The following is a 12600-nucleotide window of genomic DNA, read 5'->3' on the forward strand; positions in this document are numbered from 1 at the left end:
TATAGAAATCGAATTGTTCTCCTAAGGCTTTAAGATTTTTGGGGGAACATGGTAAAAACACAATGATCTCACATTTGGTCAAAAATGAGGGCACCCCGGGCAGCAGCCAGTGGTGTCACTAGGACCAGGAAGGCTCTGAGGACCCCTCCTTTGTGGCCTGTGTTAGAATCTGCATGGCAGCTTTCACTCCATTACTACTTGACACTTGATTGTCTCATAAAACACCACATGTAATTCAGCAGTGTCGGCCCATAGCAGGCCAACATGCAGGAAGAACAGGGGTAAATGACCCGGCTCCTTTAATAAGTGTGATCTCTGCAGGTCAACCCTGAGGTCAAAGGCAGAGCAACAGGGCAGACAGGGCGGCAGCTGTGCGTTCTGGCAGAACACGGGGACTGAGCCTGGTGAAGACATGTCTGCTTTCTTTCTGCTTCTCTCAAGGTGGGTGATGTATAAAGTGAGACTGTAAACTGACCGGACGTGGTTGCATGTCCTATTTGCATTTGTCTTCCCGGCATAACTTGGGGCATGGCACACTGAATGAACAAAGACACGAATGACCGTACTGATAGACCGATGTGATGCCCCATCATCACACAGTGTTACCATCACCCTGATATCGCCTGATCTTGTCATGGAAAGGCACACATCAGGAAGTTTCTGTTAACCATGGGCCGAACACTGAGTGCTCTTTGAGGAAGGAAGATGCATGCCAGTGTGTGTTGAGGACTTGAATGACCACAGCAGGGTCCCTCTCTGTGTCCATCCTGCTGCATCTTATTCCTGGAGTTTTCCCATCTGCTCTGCCACTTTGGAAGAAATAGGCATCTTCTTTGTATAAGAATCCTCTCTGCAGGGCGCCATTCACCTGGCCCATCCTTTCCTTTGCCAATCAGTGCTGCCCAAAGTACAGCAGACAATCACATTCTGCCCTAACATGCTCATGAGCCTTAGATAAAAAGTGTTCTGAAAATCCCAGTAATTGCTTTGACCTTTGAAATATTGTTTTCTTGTATGAAAACCTGAGGATAAAGCTGGTCAGTTTGATAATGGTCACATGTTACCATATGGAGCTAAACCCTTGGTAAGGTCAGGACTTAATTACCAGAGATGCAAGAACCAGCAGCCCTCAGAAAAGGTCAACTGTGGTTTCTCCTTTTTTCTCCAACCACAGCGTTTACAAGAAAAAGGAAAAAAAAAAAAAAAAGGCAACATAGTACACCTGTGCCAAAGGATTAGTCTGGAAAGCAATATCCAAGGTATGCCTTGGGGGCATCGTCATCAGGACAATCTCCCTCTTTGTGCGTAGTCCTATTTGTAGGACTCCGGGAAAATGAGTCTCCTGTACCTGAAGAGGTATGGGAGTCACCATGCCTAGCACCAGGGCTAATGCATTTTAGGAGAACTTGAAACATATCACAAAGGTATGAAACAGAAAGAAGTTTAGCTTCAACCACAGATAGCCAGAAAATGAAATTAACCATTAGTACTAACACACATACATACACACAACATGCTGTGATGAATGTTTTAAATAGACTTACATTTTTTGGAGCAGTTTTGGGTTTGTAGCAAAATTGAGCAGAAAATACAGAAAGCTCCCATAACCTCCTGTCCTGCACACATATCCTTCCCCCAGTCAATTTGGGTCACCATAATTGTACATTTGTTACAATTGATGAGCCTTCATTGACAAATTATTATCACCCAAAGTCAGTAGTTTACATGAAAGTTCACTTTTGATGTTGTTTGTTTCATGGGTTTTGATAAATGTATGAAGACATGTATCTGACATTTGAATTTGGTTTTTACTTAGGTTGTCTTTTACAAAAGGTAATTTTGGTAACACCCCAGTTAAAAAAATCCCCATTTAAAAAACTCACAAAATAAAATAAATCTTGCTATTTAAAATATTTTAATTAATATAATCTGAATTTATTGTATTCCTTCTGGAAATATATTAAATTAGTGATGGAATAAATAATGAATAAAGACAGCAGTGGTACTATCCATTCGAAAACATTTAATCCACAGCTGGGAGAATTAGAGGCAACAAAACCATTTTTATTACCATGCTTATCACAAATCCCCCACATAATTTTATGAGAAAGGTCATTAAACTTGTAGCTACTGCATTATCTTTTTCCTTGGACCATTTCTGAAACAACATTAGTTTTTCACACTTCTTTACATTTCAAACATTAAAAAAGCCTTAATCGATGTTTTTACATAAAAAGCAAAGGGCTAGGTTTCCCATCATAAAACGTTATGTTGTTTACACAAAAACTGCAGCTAACCTCGTAAAACTCAAGTGATTTCTCAGTGGGATCCTACAGGGACACTTGGCTGTAGCAGGCGCCACACTGATTTCCAACGCTGAGGCAAAGCGGACTTCCTGTAGAAAGCTGTTCTCAGCTCCGGCCATTACTAATCAGGCTTTTCCAGTGGGGCACCCCAAACAGCATCTTCTCTCCATTCAAGGCCTACAAAAGCCACCTCTAAGCAGCTAGGAAAACAATGTAAGGTAGAAAAATTCCACATAAATATTAATTCTTGCAGTCCCATTCATCTTTATCTCCAGACTCCTGAGACCAGAGTTCCCACGGCCTCAAGCTTTCTGGAACCCCTGCTGCATCCTTGGGGCCAGCTTCCGGGATTACTCTGTTGGATAGAAATGGTAGGTCTTTGGAGAGAAGAACTGCCCACTGTTATCACACTTTCCTAGAAACCACATGTTCTTTCAAAACCTTCCATTAGGTGTCAGCGGCTCTTAAAATATATGAATGGCAAGATTTTTAAAATCTTTGCTTCCTAAAGTTGAATAATCAAGCCGAAATGCTTTGGAAAGCTAAAAGTCATTGACAGTTTTCAAATGTTTGGTTTTCAGATAAAAACCAGGATAAGTATTTAAAAGTTAATTGCTGCTTCTCTTATGAGAGTGAATGTATGAACCACTTTTCCAGTTTCAAGTTTGAAGATTGGGTGTTTGCTTTCAATCATGCATAAAAGTTTATTTGCGACTTCAGGGAATTGTTTTCATGTAGAATAATTTTGTAAATAAGGGATATTTTAAGAATCTACCTCCATGACCACCTTCTTTGTGGATACTTACTCAGGAATCTCATTAGACCATCCCTTATTATACGGAGCAGATACAGGGAGAATAACATAACACAAGTGCCTTTTTTTTTTTTGAGACAGAGTCTCACTTTGTTGCCCAGGCTGGAGTGCAGTGGTGCGATCTCGACTCCCTGCAACCTCCACCTCCTGGGTTCAAGCGGTACTCCTGACTCAGCCTCCCGAGAAGCTGGGGACTACAGGTGCCCGCCACTACACCCAGGTAATTTTTGTATTTTCAGTAGAAATGGCCATGTTGGCCAGCCTGTCTTGAACTCCTGACCTCAGGTGATCTGCCCACCTTGGCCTCCAAAAGTGCTGGGATTACAAGTGTGAGCCACTGTGCCAGGCCCACAACAGTGTCTTTGAAGCTATTGAGCAAGAAGGATTTACTCTGCCTTATATGATTCCAAAGTGTTTACATGTTGAGGACTTTGGAATTCAACTTTGTTTCTTTCGAGCCAGAATTAGAACATGGGCCTTCTAACTACAGAACCCTTCTCTTGAAAATTATGCTATAGTGCCCTTGAGGAAGTATAAAGTATAGAGGGGAGAAGAGCTAAGTGTTGCGGGAAGTCAGGGATGCTGAACGGAGGGACCGGCTGAAGCCACAGCAGAAGAACATAATTTGTGAAGATTTCATGGACATTTATTAGTTCCCCCAAATTAATACTTTTATAATTTCTTATGCCTGTCTTTACTGCAATCTCTGAACGTAAATTGTGAAGATTTCATGGACATTTATCACTTCCCCAATCAATACTCTTATAATTTCCTATGTCTGTCTTCACTTTAATTTCTTAATCCCATCATCTTCGTAAGCTGAGGATGTATGTCGCCTCAGGACCCTGTGATGATTGCGTCATCTGTTGGTAAATTGTTGGTAAAACATGTGTGTTTGAACAATATGAAATCTGGGCATCCTAAAAGAGCAGGTTAACAGCAATTTTCAGGGAACAAGGGAGATAACCATAAGGTCTGACTGCCTGCGTGGCCAGGCAGAACAGAGTCATATTTCTCTTCTTGCAAAAGTGAATAGGAGACATATCGCTGAATTCTTTTTCTCAGCAAGCAAAAGCCCTGGGAAAAGAATGCATTCCCAGGGGGAGGTCTCTAAAATGGTTGCACTGGGAATGTCTGTCTTATGCAGTTGTAGATAAGGCTTGCTAGGATTGGGAAACTCCAGCCTGGCAAAATTCTAGTCAGAACTGTTGTCTGCTCTCGAACCCTGTTTCCTGTTAAGATGTTTATCAATGACAATGCGTGCACAGTGGGACATGAAACCTCATCAACAATACTAATTTTGCCCTGGCCTTGTGATCTCACTCTGCCCCCATTTGCCCTGTGATATTTTATTGCCTTTGAAGCATGTGTTCTCTGTGACCCACATCCTATTCGTACACTCCCTAACCTTTGAAAATCGCTAATAAAAACTTGCTGGTTTTGTGGCTCAGGGGCATCACGGAACCTGCCGATATGTGATGTCATCCCGGAGACCCAGCTGTAAAATTTTTCTCTTTTGTATTCTTTCTCTTTATTTCTTAGACCGGCTGACATGTAGGGAAAATAGAAAAGAATCTATGTTGAAATATTGGGGGCTGGTTCTCCTCATAGCCAGGCCTAGTCTTCCTCAAGATAAGTTTAAAATCTAGTTGGGAATATAAAACAGAAATGCATGCATGATGACTAATAATACAAGGTAGTTGTTGATGGGATGATATGGTTAACAAATACTGATGACAAACAAAGAAGCTAAGTTGTCAGGGATGGTTTGCTATTAATAGATGACCTGGGACTTTATCTGGGCCTTAAAAGGTCAGTAAGATTCATCTCGGAAGAAGAAAGAGGAAAGGCCAGTGATGACCAGACAGATCAGATAGGATAGAGTAGAGCTTAAGTATGGAAAGATAGGCTGGGGCCAAATTATGGAGGATCTTGAAAGGCAATCTGTGGATTTTGGAGAGGCTGGAGTAGATACTTGCTAAACTTTAGTTTTCTCTCTCTTGCTGGCTTTCTATGCTAGGTGCTCTAGTTTCCTGAAAGGGTGATAATAATTATTTTTAAAGTGGTCTAATAATATACTGACTTGTTTTCCTGCTTTTCCTGGATCTTTTGGAATAATGATACGTTAATGTCATAACAGTCCAAATAATCTTTATGGACATAATACACAAGTAGTTCTTTTTCCTGGGGGCATAAGTACATTCTCCTAGTCAATCTCACGTAGACTATATGGTCTCATTGTCCACCATTTTTCCTCCTCAGTTCTTTTAAAAGTATCTTAAAGATTAGTTTTGTGCAACTATAAAGGGTGCATACAGGGGTTTACTTTTTATGTTTTAAAGGATTTTCACTGTGTCCAAGAGCAGTTTGAGATTTTTCTTCATCTAAAGTCCATAACTTTGGGGTCCTTGAACATAAATGTAGTCCTTCTCTAATCAGATTTTCACCTTAAACAAAAAAGTTCTGTGATTCCTCCAAGGCATGGAAAGATGAGAGTTTCTAATCATTGAACTCCCATTTGTCTTTCAAATTTCACAATCCTACAAGGAAGCTTTTCTCACAATTTTGTGAAGGTGATTCTGAAAGCTGAAGGGAGTTAGACATGGGAAGATAATTCCCAAAATAGTGAAAAGGAAGATTATATTATTTTGTTGCTTTTTTTCCTTTTTGGTAAGAAATAATTTGGTGGAGGTAGTTATTTGGCAGTGCATACTTGGGCTGAAAACATCAATTTCCTTTGCCAAACTTCCTAAAAATAGTCTTTCTTCAGGCGAGGGCCCTCTCAACGTGAGCAGTGTTCATTTGAAATAGGACATGTTGCATTAATGTAATTACCTATTGACCTGAAGATTTCAATTGCAATGAGACAAAAAATGTGGAATTATACTTCTTGCACAGTTATGAGCTTGCCTTGTTCTGTGTGTTTAACAATAAGTTCTTTCATGACGTGACACCATGGTAGTGGGTGGTGAAATCCGATACCTGGCAAAAATACAACGGAATTATATAATACCAAAACAGTCAATTGTTTTCCCTTTGGCTAATTAGCTCCTCTGACCAGGGAAGTACTGAGGATGAGGTCAGCTGGTGGCTTTTGTTCTCCAACTATTTTCCATGCCCTTTTAGGCACTGTCTGAATAGTGTGTGGTTATAAAAGGAAGAAGTCCAGGTACTATTGGAGCAGAACCTAGAATGGGTGCTGCTATGGCTTGGTGGCAGCTTTACTGACTTCATGGAATTTGTCTTGCTGGGATCCTGCCCATCACTCAGGCTTGAGCCAATAAGCATGTCCATAGCTCTGCTCCTTCATTTCCCCAGGAACTTTTGCACACTGGTATATAATACTGCAGGGGCACACAGGACTATTTAAGAAAAGGTTTTTTTTGTTTTTGTTTTTTTGCCAGCTAGAGGCCTGACATGAGAATTTTGATCCAATTGGGATGCAAACAACCCAAATGCAGTAATTGTTGTTGTTCTTATCTTACAGATGAGAAAACCGAAGTTTAGAGGAAATAAATATTATATTCAAGGTAAGTCAGCTAGAAGGTAGCAGAGATAAGACTCAAATTCAGATTTGTCTTTCTACAAAGCTCACCTCTGCCCACTATGTAACATATTACTTTCAGTGACGTAGGAGGGACTGTAAATAGGGTTTCCCTGGGTTGATTTGCCTGAAAGGATAATGATAATTATTTTAAAAGTGGCTAATAATGTACTGATTTGTTTTTTCTGCTTCTCCCAGGTCTTCTGGAATAATCATACATTAATTTTATAATAGTCCAAATAATCTTTGTGATTTTTTTAAAAGAACTGGAGAGGAAAGATGGTGGACACTGAGACCATATAGTCTATGTGAGATTGGCTGGGAGAATGTACTTATGACCCCAGGAAAGGGAAGGAATACTTGAACAAAACACAGAGAAAGCAAATCATAAAGCAATTAATTGATACCTTTGCCTATATTAAAATTACAAACTTCTGCATGATAAAAGAAACCGTAGACAAAGTGAAAGACAAGCTATAGGATGGGAGATGTTTTCACCACATATACTAACCAAGGACTAGTATCTGAAACATATTAGAAAGTTCCTACAAATCAGTAAGGGCAAGAACAGTAGCTCAAGCGTGAGAAAAGTAGCTTAATATACAAAATAATCAACTAATTTTGTTCAGCAACTCACAGAAAAGAAAACATTACTGTCCAGTAAAAATACGAGAAGATGCTCAAACTCATGGGAATGAGGGAAGACAATAAATGCCATTTTACCCTCATCCATTTGGCAAAAATGGAAAAGTCTGACACAACCAAGTGTTACAAATAAAGATGTAGAAAATGAGGAAATTGGCAGGGCGCAGTGGCTCACACCTATAATCCCAACACTTTGGGAGGCTGAGGTGGGTGGATCACATGAGGTCAGGAGTTTGAGACCAGCCTGGCCAACATGGTGAAACCCCATCTCTACTAAAAATACAAAAATTAGCTGGGCATGGTGGCACATGCCTATAATCCCAGCTACTTGGGAGGCTGAAGCAAGAGAATTGCTTGAACCCAGGAGGCAGAGGTTGCAGTGAGCCGAGATCGTGCCACTGCACTCCAGCCTGGGCAGCAAGAGTGAAACTCTGTCTCAAAAAAAAAAAAAAAAAAAAATGAGGAAATTATACAGTGCTGGTAAAAGTGTACCTTGGTGCAAGTACTTCTGGGTGTATGTCTTAGAGAAATGTCCTACATTTGGAAAAGTGTACATTAACAAGTGTGTTCATAGTCTATAATAACATTGTCTATAATAGCAAAAACCTTGGGATCAACTTAATTATATAAAAATACATTCTATACTGATGAGTCTTAAAAAAATTCATTGAGAAAAACTCAATTTTTAACATTAATATATTCAATATGGTATCATTTCTATTCATTTAAACTTCCTAAACAGTGCTTTATATTACTATGTGTGTATACATAGGCGGTAAAAGTATAAAAATCTGCCTGAGAGGCACACAGAACAATTTCTAATTTTGGTTGCCTTTGCAGATGAAGAAAGGGAGTGGATTAGGAGTCAGGAGGTTGCTAACTATATTTGTAGTGTTTTATATCTTTTAAAAACAATTGCTCCTTTAAATTTACCAAAATGTGCAAAATATGAATATGTATTAAATCTGGGAAGTGGGTATATGGGTCTCTGCTATACATGTTTTGCTATAGTCTGAATGTTAGTGTCACCCCAAGATTCATATATTGAAACCTAATCACCAATGGGTTGGAATTAGGAGGTGGGGCTTTTGGGAGGTGATTAGGTCATAAAGTCAGAGCCCTTGTGAATGGAATTAGTGTCCTTATAAAAGAGGCCCCAGAGAGTTGCCTTGCCGCTTCCATCATGTGGGGACATAGCTAGAAGCCACCATGTGTGAACCAGAAAGAGCCCTCTCACCAGACACCAAATGTGCTGGTGCCTTGATCTTGGATTTTCCAGCCTCCAGAACTGTGAGAAATAAATTTGCTTATAAGCTACTCAGTTTATGGTATGGTATTCAGTTATTTATAAGCTACTCTGTTTATAGTATTTTGTTATAGCAGCCCGGGTGGACTAAGACACTTTTGTACATGTTTAAAATAATTAATATTTTTAAAATTAATAATAAAAATGAAATAAGACAGTAACAGATTAGAAAGCAATTTGTTTACTATAACCAAATATAAATAATTTCATGACCCAGAATATAATGGAAAGCTGGTCTTAATTTTTTGCCCTAGTAGAAAAAATTTAGACCATAGACAAAGAGAAACTTGTAGACCATGAATGCTATTTAGACACTAAGACTGTTGTATGGTGTTTGGGATACCTTTTTAAAAGAACTTGAAAAGGAGGCTGGAATCCCATCTGTCTGAAATGGTTTAGGTTAAAGCTTCTCGTTTTATGATTCTTCTGATCAAAACTGTGACACTGCCCTGGAGTGAAGCAGGGGTATCTGTGTTGCCTAGAATTCTGCACGGAGGCTGGTGTACAAATGTCATCATATGGTCCACTAACCATGGAATCCATGAGCTGGAGGTCTGAGGTATTAGTACACAACCCCTCTTTTTTTTTTTTTTTTGAGATGGAGTTTCGCTCTTGTTGCCCAGGCTGGAGTGCAGTGGCACGATCTCGGCACACTGCAACCTCCGCCTCCCAGGTTCAAGTGATTCTCGTGCCTCAGCCTCTTGAGGAGCTGGGATTACAGGCATGCGCCACCATGCCCAGCTAATTTTTGTATTATTAGTAGAGATGGGGTTTCTCCGTGTTGGTCAGGCTGGTCTCAAACTCCCAACCTCAGGTGATCCACCCGCCTCGGCCTCCCAAAGTACTGGGATTACAGGCATGAACCACCGCCACAACCCTTCATTTTATAGGTGAGAAAGTGGGGAGTTATTAGGGGAGATGTTGCCATCTTGTTAGGAGCAGAGCCAGGGCAGGAAAGCTGGTTGCCTGCTCACAGATGCTTTTCTTTTCCTTTTTTCTTTTTCTTTCTTTCTTTTTTTTAAATACTCTCTTGCATCTGAAATATTCTGACTTCAGGGTTCTGTTTTTTTTCTTTTTTATTCTTTCTTCTTCTACTAGAAATGAAGGTGGCTTATGGAAGAGTGATTCTTATACTCAGAAGGAAAAGTTCCCATGGAAGCTGTGGATTCATTCCTGACAAAGCCGGCTGGCCTGTTTGCTTGAGGCAAGTCTTTGGAAGTTTTTCTTTTTCTTTTTCTTTTTTTTTTTTTTCACAGAGGAAAACACTTTAGTCGTTTTCTTGCAAAATACCAGGTTTATTGACTGAGAGTGACAAACTATTTTCCAGTTTGAAATTGGTAAATATAAAAATAGTGCCTTGGCAGATGGATGTGTGAGACACAGGAGTTACTCATTTAACCCAACTAATAGCTAATTACAGAGGTAGAGGGGTGGAGATTGATGTCAGCAAACTGACACAAGCTCTATGACTAGTGTTCCTGAATTTCCTGGTCTTTACATTCACCATATGGTGAGTTTGATGAAACCACCATATGAAAATATGGTGACAAGATGAAGGTGATAAACCTAAAACACACAACCAAGGAGCAGTGAACCCTGCACATCAGCTGGGGCTTTGATCTACATGTGTCCTGTCCAGAGCCACCAGAAATGACTCCCTGCCCCAAAGGTGACCCTACAAGCTAAGCAACTAGTGTTTCCTGGGGCATAATATTTCCTGTGTGCCAAGGACTAAGGAATTTTTATGGCATCTTAACAGGCATATGAAGTCAGATCTAGTTTAGAAGTCAGCTTTATCACTAACTAGTACCACTAACTAGCTGTAAGACTTAAGGCAACTTATTTGACTTCTTAAAGCCTTAGTTTCATTATCTGTAAACGAGGATGAGAATTGTAGTAGCTCCCTTAAACAGTAGTTCAGAGGATTCAGTGAGACAATGTGCATAAAACCCAACTCCTGATGTGCCTCCTAGCTCACCGTGAGTGTTCATTACCTGAGGCTGGAAAACTTCTAGGCACTGGCTTCTGAGCTGTCAAAGCATTATTTACCCTTCTTTCTTGGTATGACCTCTGACCAAGATTATGTATATGTCTATCACCACCTCTAGCTGACTGCAACCCCTAGAGGATAAAATTCTATTATGTCTGTCTCCCCACTCGTAACAACTCTTGACTGTGGGGTTGACTATGGGATTGTTGACTAAATGACTGGGTATCTGAGGGTGCTCACTTATTGTCAGTGAAGGATGACACCTTCTGTGGTTCTTATCTTTGTAAGGGCTCCTCATTGCTTATAGCAGGGGTCCTTAATCTTTGGGGAAATGAAGGATTTTACTGAGTGTTCATTACATGTTGATGGTGGTTATTATCATAGCAGACCCCTTGGTGCATTTGGCATTGTCTTAGCCTGTTTGATGTTGCTATTATGGAATACTTGAGGCTGGATAATTTGTAAAGAAAAGAGGTTTATTTGACTCACATTTCTGTTGACTGGAAGGTTTAAGACTGGGCATCTGGTGAGGGGCTTAAGCTGCTTCCATTCATGGTGGGGGGTGAACGGGAGCCAGGATGTGCTGAGATCACATTTTCTAGAGAGGAGGCAAGAGAGAGACAGGGGAGATGCCAGGCTTTCTGAAACGATCAGCTCTTTTGGGAGCTAATAGAGTGAAAACTTGCTCATCCTTCCTCCAGGGAGGGAATTAATCTATTCATTATGGCTCCATCCCCATGACCTAAGCACTTCCCATTAGTCCCATTTTTAACATTGGGGATCAAATTTTAACTTGAGATTTGGAGGGGGACAAACCTTCAAACTACAGCAGGCATGTCTGATGGAAACATCTTTATGCTTTGATTGCTTGATTACCCTAAACAAAAAAGCTCATGGAACTCCTGCTATAGACATTCATGGGCCATCTTCCTTCCCTGAAGGGATCTCTCTTGCCTCCATCTTTGCTAGTGCTTCCCAGAGTCTGCTCTGAAGACTTTCTATCTAAAGTAGGATAAGAAGAGCTCTGTGATCAAAACTGCTCAGAAAATATAGCCTACATATGTTCCTTTTGAAGATTCATGATGTACACTTGCACTGGTCTCCTGTAAAGAAACAAGTTTAACGTTGTTCAATGTGGTTTTTCTAAAACTTACTGAACCAGGGGGATCCTTTTGGCCTAACTGCTGTTGCCACCCCACAGATCCTGATTTCTCCGGTGCCTCCCCTGGACCTTGCTGCCCTAGACTCTCAACTCTGTTGTCTATTTGTTGGCTATGGTCACGCAGAGGCCAGTGATGGGGCTGCTGACTGTCAGGAACTGCCCCACCCCACTGGCACTTTGGTGGGTTGGGCTTGTACACAGGCACTCTGAGAACCCCCTTGTGCTCCTTGCTCCTAAAATTAGCAAAATACAGGAGGCTGTGCTCTACAGATGTTCCCTAATCCCCTCTGAGTGTGCTGATATATGCAAGTATGCTGGTGTCACTCTGACCTGAGAAACAAGGAGACCATATGTCTATGGTGCAGCAGCGGCAGCATCCAGCAGGACCAAGGTTTCTGTGCACCGAAGGCTGGTTCTAGATTTGGCTCCCAGACTGTGGCTCCTGCATCTTGTGCTCCAGGCAGCTAATGTCCCTATGCACATCCTCTGTTCTGAGGAGGCCCAGCTTGATTTGAATGGCAGCAAGCCCAAAACATACCTGGGCAACTGTAGTCCCTGCTTTTGTTCCCTTATTATCAGCTATGCCCTAAAGTGGATTTTCTTCTCTGTCAGATTATAAAAACATTATGCTAAGAATAGCCCAGATGAGTGCTGTCAGACTTTAACTTGCATACAAATACAAACTTTAATTTGCACACCTGGAGGATCTTGCAAATTGGGATTTCCAACTTTTGAGATAGGGTTTGAGATTTGTAAATCAGCATAGACTATGCTGGTTTACAACTTACACTTTAAGTGGCAGGAAGCTGGGTTTAAAGACTGGATTCTCCTAA

At 40.7% G+C, this 12600-nt stretch overlaps 1 long non-coding RNA gene across 1 annotated transcript; it reads left to right on the forward strand.

The window, feature by feature from the left end:
* Positions 1-319: 319 nt before the first annotated feature.
* LOC117063027 lies at positions 320-9914 on the forward strand. The gene is made up of 3 exons (XR_004428678.1): positions 320-441; positions 6608-6650; positions 9714-9914. It is a non-coding gene; the product is annotated as an uncharacterized LOC117063027 (long non-coding RNA).
* The last annotated feature ends 2686 nt before the right edge of the window (positions 9915-12600 follow it).

This window comes from Trachypithecus francoisi, unplaced genomic scaffold, assembly GCF_009764315.1.
Source record: "Trachypithecus francoisi isolate TF-2019V2 unplaced genomic scaffold, Tfra_2.0 Lachesis_group17, whole genome shotgun sequence".
NCBI lineage: Eukaryota > Metazoa > Chordata > Mammalia > Primates > Cercopithecidae > Trachypithecus > Trachypithecus francoisi.